Source organism: Athene cunicularia, assembly GCF_003259725.1.
Source record: "Athene cunicularia isolate RWA chromosome 9 unlocalized genomic scaffold, athCun1 chr9_part1, whole genome shotgun sequence".
Lineage (NCBI taxonomy): Eukaryota > Metazoa > Chordata > Aves > Strigiformes > Strigidae > Athene > Athene cunicularia.
In genome coordinates, this window is record NW_020799110.1 from 2,743,127 (window position 1) to 2,749,451 (window position 6,325).

General features: G+C 39.2%; 1 protein-coding gene across 1 annotated transcript in view; it reads right to left on the bottom strand.

The window, feature by feature from the left end:
- The window catches only part of KPNA4 (karyopherin subunit alpha 4), a 26,816-nt gene extending 21,627 nt beyond the window's left edge, over window positions 1-5,189 (bottom strand). Inside the window, exon 1 of the mRNA XM_026854699.1 lies at window positions 5,114-5,189. The gene's annotated coding sequence lies outside the window, so the exon portion shown is untranslated. The remainder of the gene's footprint in view (window positions 1-5,113) is intronic.
- Window positions 5,190-6,325: the final 1,136 nt, after the last annotated feature.

Genomic DNA, 6,325 nt, shown 5'->3' on the forward strand with positions numbered 1-6,325 from the left:
ACTGTTACTGCAACCTAACAAAATAAACACACCTATTAAAAAGCTGCACTGCAAGGAGGATTCTTCTTGCCAGAATTCAATGATGACATTACTGGTCACGGAAAATCTGTTGCTGAGCAAGACCCAATGTACATTTTCAAGGAGGAAAAGACGTGAGTTGCTAGAACACCAACTATAAAGGGACATCAAGCTGTAAAGAATATTAAAAAGTGATAGTTACAATTACTAGTGAGCTCAGAAGGAAATGTATTCCAACTCAGGCAGTAACACACCTTCAGGACAAGCACATATGCATGCATGTGTGTGACAGATACAGGGAGAATTGAACAGGACCAAAATAAATCCTCCAAGAAAAAAAAAAAAAGATGTCATTCATAAGTTTTTTTTACTTGAAGAAAAATCATATATGCAGTTGATCAGACTTAAAATCCTCAAACTCCATCAACACTCTGCTGGAGCAAGACAAGTGTTCTCCCTCCAGACTTAAGGTGACAGGCCCTTGGTTTTAATTCCTGCCTGCTTCTGAAGGGGACTTGCATACCTTGGACTCACAAACACCTTCACATGAAAGACAAGCAACCAATGAAGTCACTCTTAAGAACAATTTACCAAAATAGGCCCCCACTAAAATAATTTTCTGCGTAAACAGTAGTTGGTTGACAAACTAGTGATTACGGGTCAACCTGTCACGGCTCTTCCACCTAGGAAGAGAAAATGCACAACAAGTAAGAACTGAAGTTAGCTCTGTCAAGGGGTTCGTCATCACCTCAGCCTAGAAATGGAATAGATAGTTTAGAGAAGCTAAAATGACACACAGACTCAAGATCAACTTGTGTTGTCTTCTGGAAAACAGCTCAAATGGCAGAAACCTGGGTATAATGGTTTCTTGGCAAGTGGCATTGTAAAACTAGATTCTCCCTTCTGTTCTGTGTAAGATACGACCTGACTAAGACTGCTCCGAATCAGTTCTCAGCCTGTATTAACACAGATGTGAATAGGAAACCCATCTCAAAAGTTTCTAGACACAGAATTCAGACCAGTCCTTGGAAAGTGTTCTAACGCTTCAGTATGAATTCATGTGGCTCCTTCAGTCATTGGATCGAAAATCAAATGATCAAATCTATTTCTGTCAGCCTATGATTGCTACCCCTCCATCCTCCTTTTTTCAATTATATTTAGCTTAAGTTTTATCTAAGGGCTATTTTCTGACCATTAGTCATTACTGAGCCCTTCAGCTTACCATTAAAATCTTATGTTAGCTGATGCCTGCAGGATCCTGATACATTCTAGGGTTTTTCAAAACAACGCCAGAAACAAGAAATGTTCTACACTCCGGAACAGCTCAGCTCTATTAAGCCCTTTCCAAGTATGCCAGCATATACGTGGAGCTCGTGCTCTGATGATGTATCCTGACCCCTCTTCCACTTCTTTCTCTGAATCACTGCTTCTCAAACTCAGACCCTATCACACACACAGCCTGTCTTTACTGTTCGCAGGGTGGTTTGGGTTGGGGTTTGGCTTTTGGTTGTTTTGGTTTTTTCCAATATGAAATATTTCACTCCAGTAGCTCTGTTTATGCACCTACAACAGGAAGGTCAGACAGCATACAAATAATGCCAGAACATTACCTATTCCTCTCATTTTAGTGAATGGTTCCTGAAGGCACGTAGTTTCTGTTGTGGAACTGAAAAGCAACAGTTTCTTTAAAGCAGAGCTCCTTGAGCCATCTTTTCTTTCTAGAAAATTGTTACTCCATGCTAACACTAGTCTGGTCTATGGTTCAAAACACAACCAAAATCCAACAAGACAAAAAAAGCACCCCAAAACACCACCAAAAAACTCCCAAAGGGGGTACATGTATGTGCAGAAACAGACTACTATTACCTCCCAAACCTTTTGCAAACTGGATGGCATTTTCAATTATTTTCATTTTTAAAACAATACGGCCCTGTGCACAGCCTGCTTACTCACTAGACTAGCTACTCAAAGCAACCAGGCTGCAGACCACAGTTGCAGGAGGGTAGTTTACAACCCAGAACGTCTAGTGCAGTCACCACAGCAATGACTAAGAAACTGTCTTGTCCTTCACAGGTATAAAAGGGGCTGGACTAAAAACAAAGCAAGAACCCTTCAGAAATACATGCAAGCTCACATTTGGATTTGGTAAAAATCCATACCCTTCACATGGTGTTTAATCAAGTGATTTAGGCCTTCCTCTACCCCTCATTTGCCTCCTATACTAATCCTAGCTCATTTGCAAGTTGGAGCAATAAAGTCTACTCCCAAGATCACTGATAAAAAAATGCTACAAGATTTTAAAGCCAACACAATCTCTACAAGATACCACCGGAACGCACATCTCTGCAACTATTCCCCCTTCAGAATTATAACGGGACTCGGTTACAAATAAATAAAAATCAATATGACATTGCACATGCTGTCATTCTAGTTTTTCCTGGAGAAGTTGGGCATGCCAAATAAAATGGCTTATACAAATAAATACCTAAGCACAGTTTTTAAATGACAAAATGTATCAGCTTCACCGCAGAACTACAAGCCAGCTTAAAGGAACCTATTTTTAACTAACTCAATGAAATTCCTGTTCTCTTCCATATTTGAATCCCAAGCAAACTACTTTGTGCGAGATACAGAAAAGGTTGAAAAGCTTCTAACTACCTGTGATATCCAGTACATCTCATAACATTACCTTTCCTTCAATCCCCTGCAGCTTCCTTGGTGTTCTCAAATATATTGCTAATATTACAAGGCCAATGAACGCTACGGAATCTTGACGTTGCTGATCTTAAAAACATCTAGATTCAATGGCTGCTCCAAAATTAGTTTTGAAGTACTCTGCATTACAATATTATCACCATTTCACATCATGCGTCTCTCAATTACAGAGCAGAAGCATCTATTTGACACTTCTCCTGTGCTGGCACTATTAAAGCAATTCTTAATCTCTCACCCAGCAACACAGGCAAGTCGGGGAAGAAAAGGCCAGCAGAAACTCATCAGCTTCTTCCAGTATTTCCAGAGAAATAATATGCATGAAGTATTTTTTATTTCATTTCAGAAAACCTAAATGTCAGTCAAATTTGAATGCTGCAGCAGGCAACAGTCACCAACAGAAAATGAAACGTTGAATTGCCTGGTAAAACAAAATGAAGCAAACAAAAAAAAACCCCACCCCAAACCTTCTTTTCAAACCCTGCCAGAAAGCAAGGCTATACTCAAGACCCCTGACGTGCAGTCCTGAACAGCAGTTACTCAAACCCAACCTGTTCATAAAACTACATCTACTGCAGGCACAAGGAACAATTTGCACTTATCCTGGCCTTCATATAGTAAAGGTCAAGTATTTGATTCCAAGGTCTATGGTACTACAATGAAAAATAAATGTTGGAAGGAAAACTGGGTATCATCACAGCCATACCGACAATAAAAAACCAGCTCATCCTTTCTTATTCAATAAAAAAACAAACCCAAGTAAAACCTGTTTCTCACTGAAGACACAAGATGAAAAAAAAAAAAAAGTTACCTTACATAGCTTTCCTAGTAGATACACACTGGCATAATTTTGGGTAAGAGTCCAGGTAAGCACCTGATGAAGGTTTTGGTTCTGGATGTCAGAAGTGTGACTACTTCTGCAGTTCTGTAAGGCTAGCTTCTTTTTGTGCTGTAACAATACTAATCCCCCCACGCTAGCTTTTAAATTTTGGAAGACCTTGACAGAATGCTGCACATACTGGGCTACAAATCTTTAACATGAGAGATACGGCCTTAGATTAGCTACAAATTGCTGCTCTTGCAGCATAAACTCTTCCCATATAAAAAAGTTTATTATACTGAGTACTGTAAATAACAACAACAACAAAAAAAAAGAGACAAGGAAGTAATTTATACTTCTGGTCACAATGAATCCCTCTATTCCCAGTGTTGCCACCAATCTGTCATCTTAACACACATGGCAGCAATTGTTTACAACATAACATGTCCAGGCATGCATGTTTACCCAATACTTAAGCATATGAAGGAATTTTACTAAGCATCTTATGTAAAACAAGTGTGTGTGTTTTGGTTTTTCTTTTTTTTTCTTTTCCCTTTTTCAAGGCCAAAATTTGCATTTTTAGAAACATATTGATATGGACTGAAAAAAATTCAAAAGTCCAATTTTAACTCATTAAGTATCCAAGAAGCTAAACATACGCTTAGCACTTCAGGAGAGGACAAAATGCAGGGAATCCCCTGTCTTTTGTAAAATATACCATAATCTTCTGTGAAGATTTAAGACCTGGAAGCTGAGTACAATATGACAGCAACCGCTACCAATATAACTGTCAGTGGACTGATTTGAGCAACATGGAATTATCTATGTACCACTTTTTTAAAGTTTGTAATTTGCAACATGGCAACTCTTCACAAGCTTTAGAAGTATCTATTAATTTGAGATTCACCAAAACTGGAGTGATTTATTCTTTGTCTGCTGATGGCAAATGGATGTAAACTGTCATGGAAAAGGAAAAAAAAAAAAAGAATCACCGTTTTGTAAAAAGAAACCAATGGCTAAACGCAGTTTCAGCAGAGATAAAAAGGGGGAGGAGTGAAGGTGGTAGGAGGAGGGAAAAAGATAAAGATCAAATGGTGGCTTCCTACGTGAAGTAAATCAACATCTTTCTGCTAAAAGCAGCACAGGAATACAGGTGTTATGACCTAACTGAATACTCATTAGCAACTGTTGCTACCATAGGATACTTGGCTGTAAGTGGATATTACCAACATCTCTCACACTAACGAAAAAATGTGATGTGTAAGCAGTTAATGAGCAAGAATGATAGCCATAAGCCTGAGCTATTGTATGAAAAATAGCCATCCACGGTAGTTATTTTAGGTACCAAGCATATGTTCCAGGGTTTGTTGGATAGATGTCAGTATCTAAAATTTAACATGGCCGAGCAGTGGGGATTTTTTCACTGTGCAAAGGCCATTTAAGTGGACCAGCAAATTCAAAAAAATACTGAAGAGATTACCTGCTTCCTGATACACACACACACACGTGTTCTTTTCACTTGCATGTGTTCATCTTGAACCTTCCTTGCTTTAGCCAACTTACCTTAAAACTCAGTATGTAGGCACCAAAGGAGAGAAAACGCAGATGAATTCCAACCTGTATTTCCCCATTAATTTCATTTTTTACTGTGATAGCATATGCTTTACTGTGCGCCTTCCTAAAGATGCCTTTCTTGTACAGTTGTCTATTGACTGATAACAGAACAATTTATACAAAAACAAATTAACATCTAAGGCAAGTAGTTAGTTACTAAAAAGCTAACAACCCTATTAGTAAACAGAGCAATCATGGCAGTAATTATTCCCACATCCAACATTTTTGGCATCAAACTTTACACATAACTGAATAATAAAACTGGTTTATCGATATACTTGGACAACTTAAAAATCGAGGTGTTATTGACTTCCAAATTACCCAAACGGGAAACTTGGCAGATGTTTTAATAAACGACAGCAACATAAATTGCACCTTCTACTTTAGAAAAAGAAATCCTGTATAATTGTCTTCGCATAAAAGATCGGAGTATTACGCTAATCATAGGGACAGATATTGAGGCTAGTGGAAAAACAGAAATGAGACTGCCAAAGCCCATTTCTTGATGAAAATCCTGTACTGACAGTATTGTGATGCTCAGGTTTACCCAGCGAGCACTGCTGGCCAAGTGTTTACGGGTGAGGATTGATACCTAATTTTAAAATTTCAATATTTACTAAGGAAACCCTAAATTGATTATCTCTTCTGCTGTGTTGAGGAAACACCTTCAGAGCTCAAATAACGTATGTAGCAATCCAGACACCAAAAAGTTTAGAGGCTCCATTCTACAAGCCACAGCTGTTCACTCAACTAACTGAACAGTAAAATAGTAACAATCGCCCTGTTAAAAAAAAAAGTGGGTTTGTTTTTTTTAAATAATAATCTTTACTATAAAGCGTGGGCAATAATTAATTCATTTATTCACTCGGGAATCTTACAGAGGCACACAGCAGAACACCCAGCTGGGCCCTAATCCCTGACTCAGGCTTTTAGGGGCTACTCAGCGCAAAGAGTGATTATTAAGTGCGAGAAATTACAGCAAAGGCATCGGAAAAGACGACTGCTGTCGTAGGCGGCAAAACACCGACACCCCCCCCCTTAAATCAAGCAACCGGCTGTACTGAACTACCCCAAAGAAACGCCCTCAACGCGAGGCCGGGGCCGGCCTGTCCCGCGGGGCAACGGCCCCCCCTCCTCGCCCCTCAACCGCTGCGGCTGAGC